This window comes from Leiobunum rupestre, chromosome 4 (assembly GCF_980474605.1).
Source record: "Leiobunum rupestre chromosome 4, qqLeiRupe1.1.hap1, whole genome shotgun sequence".
NCBI lineage: Eukaryota > Metazoa > Arthropoda > Arachnida > Opiliones > Sclerosomatidae > Leiobunum > Leiobunum rupestre.
This window is the reverse complement of record NC_143387.1, coordinates 21,568,050-21,583,481: the sequence shown is the minus strand read 5'-3', so window position 1 is coordinate 21,583,481 and position 15,432 is coordinate 21,568,050. Positions and strand designations below refer to the sequence as shown.

General features: G+C 45.4%; 51 non-coding genes across 51 annotated transcripts; all 51 read right to left on the bottom strand.

Moving 5' to 3' along the window:
• Window positions 1–39: 39 nt before the first annotated feature.
• TRNAS-GCU (transfer RNA serine (anticodon GCU)) lies at window positions 40–121 on the bottom strand. The gene has a single exon. It is a non-coding gene; the product is annotated as a tRNA-Ser (tRNA).
• Window positions 122–186: 65 nt separating this feature from the next.
• TRNAS-GCU (transfer RNA serine (anticodon GCU)) lies at window positions 187–268 on the bottom strand. Its single transcript has one exon. It is a non-coding gene; the product is annotated as a tRNA-Ser (tRNA).
• Window positions 269–333: 65 nt separating this feature from the next.
• TRNAS-GCU (transfer RNA serine (anticodon GCU)) lies at window positions 334–415 on the bottom strand. The gene has a single exon. It is a non-coding gene; the product is annotated as a tRNA-Ser (tRNA).
• Window positions 416–480: 65 nt separating this feature from the next.
• Window positions 481–562, bottom strand: TRNAS-GCU (transfer RNA serine (anticodon GCU)). The gene has a single exon. It is a non-coding gene; the product is annotated as a tRNA-Ser (tRNA).
• Window positions 563–627: 65 nt separating this feature from the next.
• On the bottom strand, window positions 628–709 carry TRNAS-GCU (transfer RNA serine (anticodon GCU)). Its single transcript has one exon. It is a non-coding gene; the product is annotated as a tRNA-Ser (tRNA).
• A 65-nt stretch (window positions 710–774) lies between these two features.
• Window positions 775–856, bottom strand: TRNAS-GCU (transfer RNA serine (anticodon GCU)). The gene has a single exon. It is a non-coding gene; the product is annotated as a tRNA-Ser (tRNA).
• Window positions 857–921: 65 nt separating this feature from the next.
• TRNAS-GCU (transfer RNA serine (anticodon GCU)) lies at window positions 922–1,003 on the bottom strand. The gene has a single exon. It is a non-coding gene; the product is annotated as a tRNA-Ser (tRNA).
• Window positions 1,004–1,068: 65 nt separating this feature from the next.
• TRNAS-GCU (transfer RNA serine (anticodon GCU)) lies at window positions 1,069–1,150 on the bottom strand. The gene has a single exon. It is a non-coding gene; the product is annotated as a tRNA-Ser (tRNA).
• A 66-nt stretch (window positions 1,151–1,216) lies between these two features.
• On the bottom strand, window positions 1,217–1,298 carry TRNAS-GCU (transfer RNA serine (anticodon GCU)). The gene has a single exon. It is a non-coding gene; the product is annotated as a tRNA-Ser (tRNA).
• Window positions 1,299–1,364: 66 nt separating this feature from the next.
• TRNAS-GCU (transfer RNA serine (anticodon GCU)) lies at window positions 1,365–1,446 on the bottom strand. The gene has a single exon. It is a non-coding gene; the product is annotated as a tRNA-Ser (tRNA).
• A 494-nt stretch (window positions 1,447–1,940) lies between these two features.
• On the bottom strand, window positions 1,941–2,022 carry TRNAS-GCU (transfer RNA serine (anticodon GCU)). The gene has a single exon. It is a non-coding gene; the product is annotated as a tRNA-Ser (tRNA).
• A 213-nt stretch (window positions 2,023–2,235) lies between these two features.
• Window positions 2,236–2,317, bottom strand: TRNAS-GCU (transfer RNA serine (anticodon GCU)). Its single transcript has one exon. It is a non-coding gene; the product is annotated as a tRNA-Ser (tRNA).
• Window positions 2,318–2,383: 66 nt separating this feature from the next.
• On the bottom strand, window positions 2,384–2,465 carry TRNAS-GCU (transfer RNA serine (anticodon GCU)). Its single transcript has one exon. It is a non-coding gene; the product is annotated as a tRNA-Ser (tRNA).
• A 66-nt stretch (window positions 2,466–2,531) lies between these two features.
• On the bottom strand, window positions 2,532–2,613 carry TRNAS-GCU (transfer RNA serine (anticodon GCU)). Its single transcript has one exon. It is a non-coding gene; the product is annotated as a tRNA-Ser (tRNA).
• A 66-nt stretch (window positions 2,614–2,679) lies between these two features.
• Window positions 2,680–2,761, bottom strand: TRNAS-GCU (transfer RNA serine (anticodon GCU)). The gene has a single exon. It is a non-coding gene; the product is annotated as a tRNA-Ser (tRNA).
• A 66-nt stretch (window positions 2,762–2,827) lies between these two features.
• On the bottom strand, window positions 2,828–2,909 carry TRNAS-GCU (transfer RNA serine (anticodon GCU)). The gene has a single exon. It is a non-coding gene; the product is annotated as a tRNA-Ser (tRNA).
• A 66-nt stretch (window positions 2,910–2,975) lies between these two features.
• On the bottom strand, window positions 2,976–3,057 carry TRNAS-GCU (transfer RNA serine (anticodon GCU)). The gene has a single exon. It is a non-coding gene; the product is annotated as a tRNA-Ser (tRNA).
• Window positions 3,058–3,123: 66 nt separating this feature from the next.
• On the bottom strand, window positions 3,124–3,205 carry TRNAS-GCU (transfer RNA serine (anticodon GCU)). The gene has a single exon. It is a non-coding gene; the product is annotated as a tRNA-Ser (tRNA).
• Window positions 3,206–3,271: 66 nt separating this feature from the next.
• On the bottom strand, window positions 3,272–3,353 carry TRNAS-GCU (transfer RNA serine (anticodon GCU)). The gene has a single exon. It is a non-coding gene; the product is annotated as a tRNA-Ser (tRNA).
• Window positions 3,354–3,559: 206 nt separating this feature from the next.
• Window positions 3,560–3,641, bottom strand: TRNAS-GCU (transfer RNA serine (anticodon GCU)). Its single transcript has one exon. It is a non-coding gene; the product is annotated as a tRNA-Ser (tRNA).
• Window positions 3,642–3,707: 66 nt separating this feature from the next.
• Window positions 3,708–3,789, bottom strand: TRNAS-GCU (transfer RNA serine (anticodon GCU)). The gene has a single exon. It is a non-coding gene; the product is annotated as a tRNA-Ser (tRNA).
• Window positions 3,790–3,855: 66 nt separating this feature from the next.
• TRNAS-GCU (transfer RNA serine (anticodon GCU)) lies at window positions 3,856–3,937 on the bottom strand. Its single transcript has one exon. It is a non-coding gene; the product is annotated as a tRNA-Ser (tRNA).
• Window positions 3,938–4,003: 66 nt separating this feature from the next.
• Window positions 4,004–4,085, bottom strand: TRNAS-GCU (transfer RNA serine (anticodon GCU)). The gene has a single exon. It is a non-coding gene; the product is annotated as a tRNA-Ser (tRNA).
• Window positions 4,086–4,151: 66 nt separating this feature from the next.
• Window positions 4,152–4,233, bottom strand: TRNAS-GCU (transfer RNA serine (anticodon GCU)). Its single transcript has one exon. It is a non-coding gene; the product is annotated as a tRNA-Ser (tRNA).
• Window positions 4,234–4,299: 66 nt separating this feature from the next.
• TRNAS-GCU (transfer RNA serine (anticodon GCU)) lies at window positions 4,300–4,381 on the bottom strand. The gene has a single exon. It is a non-coding gene; the product is annotated as a tRNA-Ser (tRNA).
• Window positions 4,382–4,447: 66 nt separating this feature from the next.
• On the bottom strand, window positions 4,448–4,529 carry TRNAS-GCU (transfer RNA serine (anticodon GCU)). Its single transcript has one exon. It is a non-coding gene; the product is annotated as a tRNA-Ser (tRNA).
• A 66-nt stretch (window positions 4,530–4,595) lies between these two features.
• Window positions 4,596–4,677, bottom strand: TRNAS-GCU (transfer RNA serine (anticodon GCU)). Its single transcript has one exon. It is a non-coding gene; the product is annotated as a tRNA-Ser (tRNA).
• A 66-nt stretch (window positions 4,678–4,743) lies between these two features.
• TRNAS-GCU (transfer RNA serine (anticodon GCU)) lies at window positions 4,744–4,825 on the bottom strand. Its single transcript has one exon. It is a non-coding gene; the product is annotated as a tRNA-Ser (tRNA).
• A 66-nt stretch (window positions 4,826–4,891) lies between these two features.
• On the bottom strand, window positions 4,892–4,973 carry TRNAS-GCU (transfer RNA serine (anticodon GCU)). Its single transcript has one exon. It is a non-coding gene; the product is annotated as a tRNA-Ser (tRNA).
• A 66-nt stretch (window positions 4,974–5,039) lies between these two features.
• TRNAS-GCU (transfer RNA serine (anticodon GCU)) lies at window positions 5,040–5,121 on the bottom strand. Its single transcript has one exon. It is a non-coding gene; the product is annotated as a tRNA-Ser (tRNA).
• Window positions 5,122–5,327: 206 nt separating this feature from the next.
• TRNAS-GCU (transfer RNA serine (anticodon GCU)) lies at window positions 5,328–5,409 on the bottom strand. Its single transcript has one exon. It is a non-coding gene; the product is annotated as a tRNA-Ser (tRNA).
• Window positions 5,410–5,475: 66 nt separating this feature from the next.
• Window positions 5,476–5,557, bottom strand: TRNAS-GCU (transfer RNA serine (anticodon GCU)). Its single transcript has one exon. It is a non-coding gene; the product is annotated as a tRNA-Ser (tRNA).
• Window positions 5,558–5,623: 66 nt separating this feature from the next.
• On the bottom strand, window positions 5,624–5,705 carry TRNAS-GCU (transfer RNA serine (anticodon GCU)). The gene has a single exon. It is a non-coding gene; the product is annotated as a tRNA-Ser (tRNA).
• A 66-nt stretch (window positions 5,706–5,771) lies between these two features.
• Window positions 5,772–5,853, bottom strand: TRNAS-GCU (transfer RNA serine (anticodon GCU)). Its single transcript has one exon. It is a non-coding gene; the product is annotated as a tRNA-Ser (tRNA).
• A 66-nt stretch (window positions 5,854–5,919) lies between these two features.
• On the bottom strand, window positions 5,920–6,001 carry TRNAS-GCU (transfer RNA serine (anticodon GCU)). Its single transcript has one exon. It is a non-coding gene; the product is annotated as a tRNA-Ser (tRNA).
• A 66-nt stretch (window positions 6,002–6,067) lies between these two features.
• TRNAS-GCU (transfer RNA serine (anticodon GCU)) lies at window positions 6,068–6,149 on the bottom strand. The gene has a single exon. It is a non-coding gene; the product is annotated as a tRNA-Ser (tRNA).
• Window positions 6,150–6,215: 66 nt separating this feature from the next.
• TRNAS-GCU (transfer RNA serine (anticodon GCU)) lies at window positions 6,216–6,297 on the bottom strand. The gene has a single exon. It is a non-coding gene; the product is annotated as a tRNA-Ser (tRNA).
• Window positions 6,298–6,363: 66 nt separating this feature from the next.
• On the bottom strand, window positions 6,364–6,445 carry TRNAS-GCU (transfer RNA serine (anticodon GCU)). Its single transcript has one exon. It is a non-coding gene; the product is annotated as a tRNA-Ser (tRNA).
• Window positions 6,446–6,511: 66 nt separating this feature from the next.
• Window positions 6,512–6,593, bottom strand: TRNAS-GCU (transfer RNA serine (anticodon GCU)). Its single transcript has one exon. It is a non-coding gene; the product is annotated as a tRNA-Ser (tRNA).
• A 57-nt stretch (window positions 6,594–6,650) lies between these two features.
• Window positions 6,651–6,732, bottom strand: TRNAS-GCU (transfer RNA serine (anticodon GCU)). The gene has a single exon. It is a non-coding gene; the product is annotated as a tRNA-Ser (tRNA).
• A 66-nt stretch (window positions 6,733–6,798) lies between these two features.
• On the bottom strand, window positions 6,799–6,880 carry TRNAS-GCU (transfer RNA serine (anticodon GCU)). The gene has a single exon. It is a non-coding gene; the product is annotated as a tRNA-Ser (tRNA).
• A 66-nt stretch (window positions 6,881–6,946) lies between these two features.
• Window positions 6,947–7,028, bottom strand: TRNAS-GCU (transfer RNA serine (anticodon GCU)). Its single transcript has one exon. It is a non-coding gene; the product is annotated as a tRNA-Ser (tRNA).
• Window positions 7,029–7,094: 66 nt separating this feature from the next.
• TRNAS-GCU (transfer RNA serine (anticodon GCU)) lies at window positions 7,095–7,176 on the bottom strand. The gene has a single exon. It is a non-coding gene; the product is annotated as a tRNA-Ser (tRNA).
• A 66-nt stretch (window positions 7,177–7,242) lies between these two features.
• On the bottom strand, window positions 7,243–7,324 carry TRNAS-GCU (transfer RNA serine (anticodon GCU)). Its single transcript has one exon. It is a non-coding gene; the product is annotated as a tRNA-Ser (tRNA).
• Window positions 7,325–7,390: 66 nt separating this feature from the next.
• TRNAS-GCU (transfer RNA serine (anticodon GCU)) lies at window positions 7,391–7,472 on the bottom strand. Its single transcript has one exon. It is a non-coding gene; the product is annotated as a tRNA-Ser (tRNA).
• A 66-nt stretch (window positions 7,473–7,538) lies between these two features.
• Window positions 7,539–7,619, bottom strand: TRNAS-GCU (transfer RNA serine (anticodon GCU)). The gene has a single exon. It is a non-coding gene; the product is annotated as a tRNA-Ser (tRNA).
• A 66-nt stretch (window positions 7,620–7,685) lies between these two features.
• Window positions 7,686–7,767, bottom strand: TRNAS-GCU (transfer RNA serine (anticodon GCU)). The gene has a single exon. It is a non-coding gene; the product is annotated as a tRNA-Ser (tRNA).
• A 66-nt stretch (window positions 7,768–7,833) lies between these two features.
• TRNAS-GCU (transfer RNA serine (anticodon GCU)) lies at window positions 7,834–7,915 on the bottom strand. The gene has a single exon. It is a non-coding gene; the product is annotated as a tRNA-Ser (tRNA).
• Window positions 7,916–7,981: 66 nt separating this feature from the next.
• TRNAS-GCU (transfer RNA serine (anticodon GCU)) lies at window positions 7,982–8,062 on the bottom strand. Its single transcript has one exon. It is a non-coding gene; the product is annotated as a tRNA-Ser (tRNA).
• Window positions 8,063–8,128: 66 nt separating this feature from the next.
• TRNAS-GCU (transfer RNA serine (anticodon GCU)) lies at window positions 8,129–8,210 on the bottom strand. Its single transcript has one exon. It is a non-coding gene; the product is annotated as a tRNA-Ser (tRNA).
• Window positions 8,211–8,276: 66 nt separating this feature from the next.
• TRNAS-GCU (transfer RNA serine (anticodon GCU)) lies at window positions 8,277–8,358 on the bottom strand. Its single transcript has one exon. It is a non-coding gene; the product is annotated as a tRNA-Ser (tRNA).
• Between the last annotated feature and the right edge of the window lie 7,074 nt (window positions 8,359–15,432).

Genomic DNA, 15,432 nt, shown 5'->3' with positions numbered 1-15,432 from the left:
TGACATTGAATTGGGTAAAAAATGATAAACGAGAATGAGCGATGGGGATGGGATTCGAACCCACGCGGGCAATGCCCAACGGATTAGCAGTCCATCGCCTTAACCACTCGGCCACCCCGTCCCCGACGTCATTCGTCTATCGCTTAATGACATTGAATTGGGTAAAAAATGATAAACGAGAATGAGCGACGGGGATGGGATTCGAACCCACGCGGGCAATGCCCAACGGATTAGCAGTCCGTCGCCTTAACCACTCGGCCACCCCGTCCCCGACGTCATTCGTCTATCGCTTAATGACATTGAATTGGGTAAAAAATGATAAACGAGAATGAGCGACGGGGATGGGATTACAACCCACGCGGGCAATGCCCAACGGATTAGCAGTCCATCGCCTTAACCACTCGACCACCCCGTCCCTGACGTCATTCGTCTATCGCTTAATGACATTGAATTGGGTAAAAAATGATAAACGAGAATGAGCGATGGGGATGGGATTCGAACCCACGAGGGCTATGCCCAACGGATTAGCAGTCCGTCGCCTTAACCACTCGGCCACCCTGTCCCCGACGTCATTCGTCTATCGCTTAATGACATTGAATTGGGTAAAAAATGATAAACGAGAATGAGCGACGGGGATGGGATTACAACCCACGCGGGCAATGCCCAACGGATTAGCAGTCCATCGCCTTAACCACTCGGCCACCCCGTCCCTGACGTCATTCGTCTATCGCTTAATGACATTGAATTGGGTAAAAAATGATAAACGAGAATGAGCGATGGGGATGGGATTCGAACCCACGCGGGCTATGCCCAACGGATTAGCAGTCCGTCGCCTTAACCACTCGGTCACTCCGTCCCCGACGTCATTCGTCTATCGCTTAATGACATTGAATTGGGTAAAAAATGATAAACGAGAATGAGCGACGGGGATGGGATTCGAACCCACGCGGGCAATGCCCAACGGATTAGCAGTCCATCGCCTTAACCACTCGGCCACCCCGTCCCCGACGTCATTCGTCTATCGCTTAATGACATTGAATTGGGTAAAAAATGATAAACGAGAATGAGCGACGGGGATGGGATTCGAACCCACGCGGGCAATGCCCAACGGATTAGCAGTCCATCGCCTTAACCACTCGGCCACCCCGTCACGGACGTCCTTCGTCTATCGCTTAAGTGACATTGAATTGGGTAAAAAATGATAAACGAGAATGAGCGACGGGGATGGGATTCGAACCCACGCGGGCAATGCCCAATGGATTAGCAGTCCATCGCCTTAACCACTCGGCCACCCCGTCCCCGACGTCATTCGTCTATCGCTTAAATGACATTGAATTGGGTAAAAAATGATAAACGAGATTGAGCGACGGGGATGGGATTCGAACCCACGCGGGCAATGCCCAATGGATTAGCAGTCCTTCGCCTTAACCACTCGGCCACTCCGTCCCCGACGTAATTCGTCTATCGCTTAAGTGACATTGAATTGGGTAAAAAATAATAAACGAGAATGAGCGACGGTGTTGGGATTCGAACACACGCGGGCAATGCCCAATGGATTAGCAGTCCATCGCCTTAACCACCCCGTCCCCGACGTCATTCGTCTATCGCTTAAGTGACATTGAATTGGGTAAAAAATGATAAACGAGAATGAGCGACGGGGATGGGATTCGAACCCACGCCGGCAATGCCCAATGGATTAGCAGTCCATCGCCTTAACCACCCCGTCCCCGACGTTATTCGTCTATCGCTTAAGTGACATTGAATTGGGTAAAAAATGATAAACGAGAATGAGCGACGGGGATGGGATTCGAACCCACGCGGGCAATGCCCAATGGATTAGCAGTCCATCGCCTTAACCACTCGTTAACCCCGTTCCCGACGTCATTCGTCTATCACTTAGGTGACATTGAATTGGGTAAAAAATGATAAACGAGAATGAGCGACGGGGATGGGATTCGAACCCACGCGGGCAATGTCCCATGGATTAGCAGTCCATCGCCTTAACCACTCGGCCACCCCGTCTCCCTCGCCTCTCATCTATCGCTTAAGCGAAAATGAATAGGCTAAACATTATTATCGAGACTGAACGACGAGGATGGCATTCGAACCAAAGCGGGCAATGCCCAATGGATTAGCAGTCCATCGCCTTAACCACACGGCCACCCCGTCCCCGACGTCCTTCGTCTATCGCTTAAGTGACATTGAATTGGGTAAAAAATTATAAACGAAAATGAGTGACGGGGATGGGATTCGAACCCACGCGCGGAATGCCAAATGGATTAGCAGTCCATCGCCTTAACCACTCGGCCAACCCGTCCCTGACGTCATTCGTCTACCGCTTAAGTGACATTGAATTGGGTAAAAAATGATAAACGAGAATGAGCGACGGGGATGGGATTCGAACCCACGCGGGTAATGCCCAACGGATTAGCAGTCCATCGCCTTAACCACTCGGCCACCCCGTCCCGGACGTCCTTCGTCTATCGCTTAAGTGACATTGAATTGGGTAAAAAATGATAAACGAGAATGAGCGACGGGGATGGGATTCGAACCCACGCGGGCAATGCCCAATGGATTAGCAGTCCATCGCCTTAACCACTCGGCCAACCCGTCCCCGACGTCATTCGTCTATCGCTTAAGTGACATTGAATTGGGTAAAAAATGATAAACGAGAATGAGCGACGGGGATGGGATTCTAACCCACGCGGGCAATGCCCAATTAATTAGCAGTCCATCGCCTTAAACACTCGGCCACCCCGTCCCCGACCTCATTCGTCTATCGCTTAAGTGACATTGAATTGGGTAAAAAATGATAAACGAGAATGAGCGACGGGGATGGGATTCGAACGCACGCGGGCAATGCCCAATGGATTAGCAGTCCATCGCCTTAACCACTCGGCCACCCCGTCCCGGACGTCCTTCGTCTATCGCTTAAGTGACATTGAATTGGGTAAAAAATGATAAACGAGAATGAGCGACGGGGATGGGATTCGAACCCACGCGGGCAATGCCCAATGGATAAGCAGTCCATCGCCTTAACCACTCGGCCACCCCGTCCCCGACTTCATTCGTCTATCGCTTAAGTGACATTGAATTGAGTAAAAAATGATAAACGAGAATGAGCGACGGGGATGGGATTCGAACCCACGCGGGCAATGCCCAATGGATTAGCAGTCCATCGCCTTAACCACTCGGCCACCCCGTCCCCGACGTCATTCGTCTATCGCTTAAGTGACATTGAATTGAGTAAAAAATGATAAACGAGAATGAGCGACGGGGATGGGATTCGAACCCACGCGGGCAATGCCCAACGGATTAGCAGTCCATCGCCTTAACCACTCGGCCACGCCGTCCCGGACGTCCTTCGTCTATCGCTTAAGTGACATTGAATTGGGTAAAAAATGATAAACGAGAATGAGCGACGGGGATGGGATTCGAACCCACGCGGGCAATGCCCAACGGATTAGCAGTCCATCGCCTTAACCACCCCGTCCCGGACGTCCCTCGTCTATCGCTTAAGTGACATTGAATTGGGTAAAAAACGATAAACGAGAATGAGCGACGGGGATGGGATTCGAACCCACGCGGGCAATGCCCAACGGATTAGCAGTCCATCGCCTTAACCACTCGGCCACCCCGTCCCGGACGTCATTCGTCTATCGCTTAAGTGACATTGAATTGAGTAAAAAATGATAAACGAGAATGAGCGACGGGGATGGGATTCGAACCCACGCGGGCAATGCCCAACGGATTAGCAGTCCATCGCCTTAACCACTCGGCCACGCCGTCCCGGACGTCCTTCTTCTATCGCTTAAGTGACATTGAATTGGGTAAAAAATGATAAACGAGAATGAGCGACGGGGATGGGATTCGAACCCACGCGGGCAATGCCCAACGGATTAGCAGTCCATCGCCTTAACCACTCGGCCACCCCGTCCCGGACGTCCTTCGTCTATCGCTTAAGTGACATTGAATTGGGTAAAAAACGATAAACGAGAATGAGCGACGGCGATGGGATTCGAACCCACGCGGGCAATGCCCAACGGATTAGCAGTCCATCGCCTTAACCACTCGGCCACCCCGTCCCGGACGTCCTTCGTCTATCGCTTAAGTGACATTGAATTGGGTAAAAAATGATAAACGAGAATGAGCGACGGGGATGGGATTCGAACCCACGCGGGCAATGCCCAACGGATTAGCAGTCCATCGCCTTAACCACTCGGCCACCTTGTCCCGGACGTCCTTCGTCTATCGCTTAAGTGACATTGAATTGGGTAAAAAATGATAAAAGAGAATGAGCGACGGGGATGGGATTCGAACCCACGCGGGCAATGCCCAATGGATTAGCAGTCCATCGCCTTAACCACTCGGCCACCCCGTCCCGGACGTCCTTCGTCTATCGCTTAAGTGACATTGAATTGGGTAAAAAATGATAAACGAGAATGAGCGACGGGGATGGGATTCGAACCCACGCGGGCAATGCCCAATGGATAAGCAGTCCATCGCCTTAACCACTCGGCCACCCCGTCCCCGACTTCATTCGTCTATCGCTTAAGTGACATTGAATTGAGTAAAAAATGATAAACGAGAATGAGCGACGGGGATGGGATTCGAACCCACGCGGGCAATGCCCAATGGATTAGCAGTCCATCGCCTTAACCACTCGGCCACCCCGTCCCCGACGTCATTCGTCTATCGCTTAAGTGACATTGAATTGGTTAAAAAATGATAAACGAGAACGAGCGACGGGGATGGGATTCGAACCCACGCGGGCAATGCCCAACGGATTAGCAGTCCATCGCCTTAACCACTCGGCCACCCCGTCCCGGACGTCCTTCGTCTATCGCTTAAGTGACATTGAATTGGGTAAAAAATGATAAACGAGAATGAGCGACGGGGATGGGATTCGAACCCACGCGGGCAATGCCCAATGGATTAGCAGTCCATCGCCTTAACCACTCGGCCACCCCGTCCCCGACGTCATTCGTCTATCGCTTAAGTGACATTGAATTGAGTAAAAAATGATAAACGAGAATGAGCGACGGGGATGGGATTCGAACCCACGCGGGCAATGCCCAACGGATAAGCAGTCCATCGCCTTAACCACTCGGCCACGCCGTCCCGGACGTCTTTCGTCTATCGCTTAAGTGACATTGAATTGGGTAAAAAATGATAAACGAGAATGAGCGACGGGGATGGGATTCGAACCCACGCGGGCAATGCCCAACGGATTAGCAGTCCATCGCCTTAACCACCCCGTCCCGGACGTCCTTCGTCTATCGCTTAAGTGACATTGAATTGGGTAAAAAACGATAAACGAGAATGAGCGACGGGGATGGGATTCGAACCCACGCGGGCAATGCCCAACGGATTAGCAGTCCATCGCCTTAACCACTCGGCCACCCCGTCCCGGACGTCATTCGTCTATCGCTTAAGTGACATTGAATTGAGTAAAAAATGATAAACGAGAATGAGCGACGGGGATGGGATTCGAACCCACGCGGGCAATGCCCAACGGATTAGCAGTCCATCGCCTTAACCACTCGGCCACGCCGTCCCGGACGTCCTTCGTCTATCGCTTAAGTGACATTGAATTGGGTAAAAAATGATAAACGAGAATGAGCGACGGGGATGGGATTCGAACCCACGCGGGCAATGCCCAACGGATTAGCAGTCCATCGCCTTAACCACTCGGCCACCCCGTCCCGGACGTCCTTCGTCTATCGCTTAAGTGACATTGAATTGGGTAAAAAACGATAAACGAGAATGAGCGACGGGGATGGGATTCAAACCCACGCGGGCAATGCCCAACGGATTAGCAGTCCATCGCCTTAACCACTCGGCCACCCCGTCCCGGACGTACTTCGTCTATCGCTTAAGTGACATTGAATTGGGTAAAAAATGATAAACGAGAATGAGCGACGGGGATGGGATTCGAACCCACGCGGGCAATGCCCAACGGATTAGCAGTCCATCGCCTTAACCACTCGGCCACCTTGTCCCGGACGTCCTTCGTCTATCGCTTAAGTGACATTGAATTGGGTAAAAAATGATAAACGAGAATGAGCGACGGGGATGGGATTCGAACCCACGCGGGCAATGTCCAATGGATTAGCAGTCCATCGCCTTAACCACTCGGCCACCCCGTCCCCGACGTCATTCGTCTATCGCTTAAGTGGCATTGAATTGAGTAAAAAATGATAAACGAGAATGAGCGACGGGGATGGGATTCGAACCCACGCGGGCAATGCCCAATGGATTAGCAGTCCATCGCCTTAACCACTCGGCCACCCCGTCCCCGAGGTCCTTCGTCTATCGCTTCAGTGACATTGAATTGGGTAAAAAATGATAAACGAGAATGAGCGTCGGGGATGGGATTCGAACCCACGCGGGCAATGCCCAATGGATTAGCAGTCCATCGCCTTAACCACTCGGCCACCCCGTCCCGGACGTCCTTCGTCTATCGCTTAAGTGACATTGAATTGAGTAAAAAATGATAAACGAGAATGAGCGACGGGGATGGGATTCGAACCCACGCGGGCAATGCCCAATGGATTAGCAGTCCATCGCCTTAACCACTCGGCCCCGACGTCCTTCGTCTATCGCTTCAGTGACATTGAATTGGGTAAAAAATGATAAACGAGAATGAGCGACGGGGATGGGATTCGAACCCACGCGGGCAATGCCCAATGGATTAGCAGTCCATCGCCTTAACCACTCGGCCACCCCGTCCCCGACGTCCTTCGTCTATCGCTTAAGTGACATTGAATTGGGTAAAAAATGATAAACGAGAATGAGCGACGGGGATGGGATTCGAACCCACGCGGGCAATGCCCAACGGATTAGCAGTCCATTGCCTTAACCACTCGGCCACCCCGTCCCGTACGTCCTCCGTCTATCGCTTAAGTGACATTGAATTGGGTAAAAATTGATAAACGAGAATGAGCGACGGGGATGAGATTCGAACCCACGCGGGCAATGCCCAACGGATTAGCAGTCCATCGCCTTAACCACTCGGCCACCTTGTCCCGGACGTCCTTCGTCTATCGCTTAAGTGACATTGAATTGGGTAAAAAATGGTAAACGAGAATGAGCGACGGGGATGGGATTCGAACCCACGCGGGCAATGCCCAATGGATTAGCAGTCCATCACCTTAACCACTCGGCCACCCCGTCCCCGACGTTATTCGTCTATCGCTTAAGTGGCATTGAATTGAGTAAAAAATGATAAACGAGAATGAGCGACGGGGATGGGATTCGAACCCACGCGGGCAATGCCCATTGGATTAGCAGTCCATCGCCTTAACCACTCGGCCACCCCGTCCCCGACGTTATTCGTCTATCGCTTAATTGACATTGAATTGATTAAAAAATGATAAACGAGAATGAGCGACGGGGATGGGATTCGAACCCACGCGGGCAATGCCCAACGGATTAGCAGTCCATCGCCTTAACCACTCGGCCACCCCGTCCCTGACGTGCTTCGTCTATCGCTTAAGTGACATTGAATTGGGTAAAAAATGATAAACGAGAATGAGCGACGGGGATGGGATTCAAACCACGCGGGCAATGCCCAATAGATTAGCAGTCCATCGCCTTAACCACTCGGCCACCCCGTCCCCGACGTCATTCGTCTATCGCTTAAGTGACATTGAATTGAGTAAAAAATGATAAACGAGAATGAGCGACGGGGATGGGATTCAAACCCACGCGGGCAATGCCCAACGGATTAGCAGTCCATCGCCATAACCACTCGGCCACCCCGTCCCGGACGTCCTTCGTCTATCGCTTAAGTGACATTGAATTGGGTAAAATATGATAAACGAGAATGAGCGACGGGGATGGGATTCGAACCCACGCGGGCAATGCCCAACGGATTAGCAGTCCATCGCCTTAACCACTCGGCCACCCTGTCCCCGACGTCCTTCGTCTATCGCTTAAGTGACATTGAATTGGGTAAAAAATGATAAACGAGAATGAGCGACGGGGATGGGATTCAAACCACGCGGGCAATGCCCAATAGATTAGCAGTCCATCGCCTTTACCACTCGGCCACCCCGTCCCGGACGTGCTTCGTCTATCGCTTAAGTGACATTGAATTGGGTAAAAAATGATAAACTAGAATGAGCGACGGGGATGGGATTCGAACCCACGCGGGCAATGCCCAACGGATTAGCAGTCCATCGCCTTAACCACTCGGCCACCCCGTCCCGGACGTCCTTCGTCTATCGCTTAAGTGACATTGAATTGGGTAAAAAATGATAAACGAGAATGAGCGACGGGGATGGGATTCGAACCCACGCGGGCAATGCCCAATGGATTAGCAGTCCATCGCCTTAACCACTCGGCCACCCTGTCCCCGACGTCCTTCGTCTATCGCTTAAGTGACATTGAATTGGGTAAAAAATGATAAACGAGAATGAGCGACGGGGATGGGATTCGAACCCACGTTGGCAATGCCCAATGGACTAGCCTTCCATCGCCATCATACGTCTATCGCTTAAGCGACATTGAATAGGATAAAAAACTGATAAACGAGATAAAATTTCAAAAAACTGGAAAATATTTTTCGATTTAGATGCAATTTTGGTAGAAAGTGTCCCCCGGCCCGTATAATGCACAGTACAAATTTCAACTTTCTAGAAAACATAGTTTTAAAAAAAAATCACTTTTTCGAGCAAAAGAAAACACCCTGTTTACCTCCTGCGTTAAAAGCCACCAACGCGTCTAAACGCATAAATAAGACTGAATTTATTTCACTGAAAGGGTTTACCGCGATAATCTATAAAGGAATGGTACAATTGCTGCGGGTAACTTACGTGTCTAGATACGAAATTCTAATTTCACTGAATTTATTCCACTGAAAGGATTTACCGCGATAATCGATAAAGGAATGGTACAATTGATGCGGGTAACTTACGTGTCTAGGTACGAAATTCTAATTTCACTGAATTTATTAAACTGAAAGGTTTTAGCGCGATAATCGATAAAGGAATTGTACAATTGCTGCGGGTAACTTACGTGTCTAGATACGAAATACTAATTTCACTAAATTTCTCAAATCCGAATAAATAACATAGAATCTACAAATATTTTAAGATTACAGCTTTTAATTGTGACTACATCTATGGCAGTATGGAAGGACACAATGTTCAACTTTATTTTGATTTTGGATTTGCTAGAGTAAAAAAAATCTAGGTAAAGAGCAAAGCCTACTGGAAATAAGGCTTTTAAAGTCACGTACTTAATCTTCCCAATTCGGAGATTTTTGTTTCGGATTACATAAGATTAAGCTTCAAAGCTTTTAAAGGCTTTTAAAGCATTATCGGAAGAACGACGCTCAATTTCGCTTCGAAATTATATTTTTGTCCATCGTTCACTAGGTTGTTCTGCGGTGTTGCAATACTACCATTTTATTATTCAAGTAAAAATTCGTACAAGAATTTCGTACGAAATTTAACGTTGCTCCGAATGCACTTCATGCTCGAAGAGTAAGCTCTTAAAAAATCAAATTAGCCCGGTAACTCATTGTTTCCCTAAAACTAAGGCTTTCCGACGCGATTGAAGCACGCGCCGGTGACGTTTTAACCTCTGCGACCTCTCGGGATAATACCTATTGCGTATCGTATCGGAATGGGATAACGAGTACAGTCTAGAATGTATTCCTACCTTTGCTCAACGATATAATTCACCAAGGCGGGGGAAGATGGCGACACAGTGCGAGTCGTGGCCTATCGTGGAGTGAATCAAATTAGAGAGAGGGGGTTACATAAATGGGAAATTGAAAAAGGAGAGATTCTTATTCAGAATGGAAACCCTTTTGTCTATAATCAATCACAAAATCTTTATTTAACACAATATATAAATATTACACTAATAAGCCGGTAGTAGTGGCTCACTCCTGTAATCCCAGGCCTCCCGGAGGCAGAGTTTGTGGATGGCCGTGTGAGGACGACGACTAATCCCCCAACGGGTGGTTGTCATACTTCCGCCACGGGTGTCTCAACCCTCTCCCCAAGTATCCCCCCGTGGGCGTGGCCGTAACACATATCTCGCACCTGATTAATCAAATGGACGAGCGGACGGAAATGTCCCACCCGTTACAATCGCTCATAACGAGCTTCTAAAAAAAAATACACTAATAAACCAAAATGGGGGAAAACTATTATTATCTCTTCTTTATAGCGAGGGGAATAATGCTGATTCTCGTGATGGTGAGGCCACCACTACTAAAGTTATTTTCTCTATTCAAAATATTATATGCGGGGAATATAAAAATCACATAAAATACACTCTTTGACCATATATATATATCTTACGGTTTTCAATGGGATCAGTCCCTGCATTCAAACAGTTATACCCTAAACACTAAATACTAATCACTACAATTAAAGAGACTACGAATAAACTGTTGACACAAAATAACACTCCAAAAGATCATGCAAGGGTAAATACGAACGAAAAGATAATCCTAAGTAGAAACGTACGAAACGGAATGAGCTCTCAACCTCGAGGGGACACTTTTTAACCTTTCCTCGAACAAAAGCGAAGGATTTCACCATTTTTTCTAAGAAATTTTCTCTAAGTTTTACTGGCTATTTCAGATTTTGACCGTGAGTACTCTACAAAGGGGGAAGTTGGGGGAAGTTGGGGAAAATTTATACTTATCACTTGATTCTTCTTCGCTTACGGTACGGTACGGATGTCCGGATTACCAACAGGTGGCTTGAGGTTAGAGAAGACATTACTTTTCCTGGATTCATGGCTGCTGTGTTTATATTTTCTGATCGGAATGCCCTGGATGGATATCATCTGGGTGTTTAGCGATGAGAACTTCATTCGTGACATCGCGCGAGGGATTCAGCGAGGGGTATTTCTCCTTAAAGTTAAGGTAATAGCACACTCGAGCGCGACTTTATCTTCGTCTTGGTTTCGACATGGCTTCTCTCGCACTTGCACTGTCAGAATCTTCTCGCCACAGCTGAAAAATCAGAAAATGTTCTGAAGTTTTGGTGCTCTGTCTTCCGGTTTTGTTCCGGTTATTGTCGGGCGGAGTTGAAAACCAAAACAATTAGTGACCTCACTTTTTACATGGGTTATTGGTTAATTGGGACCCGTGTCTCGTGATGCTACGTTTGACGTGGTCTGATCCAGGAAAATCCGCTCGTGGTTGGCTCTACGTGGTTGTGGGGGGCTTAGAGGGCAGGTCCGTTTCAGCCTTTCCGTAGGCCTTAGGCAAAAATCTCTCATTTACAGACTTTTTGAACCTTCGTATGCCCTATTATATGGAATCGTAGGCCCTAGGCACTTTGCCTAGTCTGCCTTATGGATAAGGCGGCCCTGTTAGAGGGTTTCGGGGTTACTTTTAGTTTTGTTTCCTAGCGCAAACGTCGGGGTGCACCCTAGACCTTGCAGGATTGGAAAATCGCGCTTTTTGTTGAAGTCTCGTTACCTAGTGGTAGGTCTGCGGCCCGCCAACATGAAAAACGTTCTTTTGTCCGTCGCATACCGGGTGACAATTTTGGGAAAGATCTGGGCTTGAGGATAGAGAAGATATTACTATTTCACTACGGTCATATGACAGAGAGAAAAATACTTTCATTAGCACTATCATGTGTGGGATTAAATTTTAGCCTTACTGTAGTCAGGGATTTCTTATATTTTAAGAGAACCACTTGATTAATCAACTTAATTTAATATGGTATAGCGAGGGTAGATCAAATTCTATGATCTGTATGAACTATATTCAATTCCTATATGGCATTCAAAAGTAATTTAAGTTTTAAGGTAACGTTAATTTTAATTACTTCTATTTTGCATGGGATGGATTATTTTGATAAGGGTTTAAATGTAAACTCGTAGAACTAACATAAACGGCATAACTTATACCTAACAAGATGGTCAAGACCAGTAAATTCTAAAAGGCGGGGACTTATGAATTATTAGTCAAGATTGCGGGGGGAAATTTGCCATAACAATAGTAAATAACACAATAAAAAACCTAAAATTTAAGTATGTGGGGGAAGGTGAACCACTTCCACACCTATTGACTATGATGCCCGTTCGTCTCAAAATACTCATTCTCCCTAAGTTTAATTAAAAAAAAATAATTCTTTCGTAGGTATATTGAATTTTATATTTCCCACACCCAAAGGTAATATGATTTTACCCTAACTTCAGTTTTTCATATACCCGATGTTAATGTTAGCTGAGACTACCAGTGGTGGCGTCAGTATTTTATGAAGGTTAATTATAGTGGGTGCAAATTTTTTCTTACCCTTAGAAGAATTAATTTTTTAAAGCTAGCAAAATGTCTTGATTAATAACAAAATTGAAATTCCTGTACTAAATTTCAGTTGAATTTTATGGAATTTAAAAGTAAAATCCATAATATGTTCGATTGGTTTACATTTTTTGGGCCCCGGATTTAGCGGTCGGCATTAACTATTACCAGAAGCCCATAATAAGAGAAGCCTCTAACTCTCTATACCGCCAACAAAAAACGTTTGAAACGTCTTGTTTTCGACACGGAGCAAAGGAGAAATTAGCGCTGCCTAGGACTAGCAATTCTAGTGAGCGCTATATTTATTCCAAGACCATTTACACCTGGACTAGAGGTAACGCTATTCCGCTTTTTCTGAATTGTCCCCGCCAAAACACCCACCCAGCGGAGAAAATCCGCGAATTTCGGCCACAAACTCGTAACCGTTTCGTCGTGCTCCGTAGCCCGGTTCGAAGGCAGCGGGATACGCGAACGGAAAATTTTACGGAGAGAGAGAACGAAGTAAACGTGTTTTCTCATGCCCCTTTTTTTGTGGGCGAAAGTTTCATAAGAGGGCCAGTGCTGGCGCTTCGGTAGCGGGGACTCTAGTAAAACGGAAAAGCCTATCTGGACTCCAGTCCAGGTGTAAATGGTCTTAGATTTATTCTTTGTATTGACATAGCCGTCTAAATTATATCAGGCCTTGTAATACAAAAATCCATAGGGGCGGCAACGCGATTTGAATTTCCCCACAGATGGCGACTGTATGCTAGAAAAATGTCAATAGTGACGTCAATAAAGCCCGGGAAGTTTAAAACTTTTCTCTTTTAAAAAACGTGCATACATTTTAATAACGCTATAATTTTAATAAGACCGACTGCCTAATGTTTTGATTTAACTTTATTTTAGAAAAATGTATTTCTATTTTAAATATTGTTAAACCATATGAAATATTACAATATTAGTAATCACATATCAGTGTATCACAACCATTTCCAAACATTTTGTAGGAAGCAACATTTGTTTTAGCGTTATCTGAAACCACTCTAACCGCTATAAAACCAGTAATATTGTTGATTATTGCTTCATTTGGGCTTTGGTTAGAAATGCGCACTCCCATAGGGCTTAATGGAAATCTTCTTGGTGAACTATTTATATGCATAGGATTTTTAACTGCCATTGAAGTTTTCACGTTTGGATTTGAAATGGTTGAACGTACGTTTGAGCTATAACTAATTTTTGCTTTAATTGTAGGGCTTTGGTTAGAAATTGTCACTATCTTAGGGCTTAATGGCAGTCTTTTCAATGGTGAATTTTAAAAATGAGACGAACTTTGACTTGTAATAACTTCTGCAAATTTTCCTTTTTTTAAAACAGGGGCGTCTTCAAACTTTGAAGGTACAGCTTGAGGTAAAAGTCGTTTTCTTTGAGTTGCACCTACTCTATTGTAATAATCAGATTCTTCAAAGTGTTTACTGCATAATCGAGAATTATGAGGTATATTGAGAGACCTTGGCTTATTTTCATCATCCCCATCCATTCTACTTTAAATAGCTTTCACCCAAGCTTTCCTCTGAGATTCTTCATGTGGAAAAGTATGAAAACTAACATTTTGAATTTCCTGTTTTGTTTTTTCGTGATTTTTGCTTTTCCTATTATTTGTTTGGCAATTCTTTAAAAAACAATACATATTCTGAATGCGACCCATTGCTTCATGAAACCTTCTTAAAGGTTTAAATTTTAACTTCCTTAAAATATCACAGTTTAATAGGAACTTTATTTAGATTTGAAGATTGAGTTCTCAGCATGTTTGCATTTTAGAAAATTGGAATAGTTAAGCCTAGGCTTAACCAAACCTGCAATTATAAAAAGAAATAAACCAATTAAAGAACTTAAATAATACAATGCTATTTTACAGCATAATTTTATACAATATAAAATTCAAGAAGGAAAATGTACTTGTTATTAAAATCAACCTACCTCCCAAAGAAAACATCCACCTTCACTACAACAAGTCTAACTCTGCTCCAACGCTAGAAGAATCACCGATATAATGACGTCATTCCAGCGTCATTTTCAAAAATTTCTAGCGTAGAGTCGGCATCTAGCGGCAACAAAATTCAAAGTATCTGTGCCAGTATTTATTTTTTATAAAATTGTATTACAAGGCCTGATATAATTTAGACGGCTATGGTATTGAAAAAGTAGTTTGCTCTCCGAAACTTCGGTTGGCAAAACTGAAACGTAGGTATAGATGATCCTTGGTTTAAAACTTCAAACGCAAAAGTTGGACAAGGCTTAAGATTTTTCAAAGCGTATTGAGGAAATTATACGGAGATACCGCCTTCAGAATCACGATTATTGTTGATTAGTATGTATATTTATGATAGCAAATAATAGCGTTAACTTTTATTACCTTTATAATGTAGAAATGACGAAGTTCAATCAAAACCACGCGAGTCTCACAAAATTTAAAATTCCCAGCAAAATCCTATGGGAATTTTACGAGCTAAAATGTAAAGAATCGTCTGCATTTTTCAAATGTTTTCTCCGCTATTGCTAGTGCTCGCGTATGAATCGAGGGGATATATAATCATTCCATTAGAGATTTTGTACATCTGATTTCAGATTTCAAGTGATTTCAATATTTAATTGATTAAAGTTATTAAAGCTACTAAATTTACGTGATTTCAAGTGATTAAACTGCTGATTTGTACACCTGAATTCCCTCGGTATGAATATATCGAGAGGACTATATTTTCTGGTCACAAATCGCCTTAAAGGCTGATAATCGCTGATTGTGAAGGAAATAAAGGAAATTGATGAGGTCTTCCATAAAGAACGCGTTGGAAGTTCTATTCCTTTTAACAAATATGTATCCTTCCGAATACCTCTTAGTGGCGTAGACAAGGGGGGTTTCCGGGTCCTGACCCCCCCCCCCTTGGTCCTACCTTTGACTGTACTAAATTTCCACCCCTTGACGAATTTCTGGCTACGCCACTGATACCTCTAGTTCGAGAACGAGACGTTTCACGATTTTGGGCGAGTCGGAGGCTTCTCTTATTATAGGCTTCTGCTATTACCAACCATACGCGGACCTCCATTAAAGTTAGTCTCCTCTTTAGAGCCGCAATGTTTAAACAACAGCACCTGCACAGTTATGAAGATCT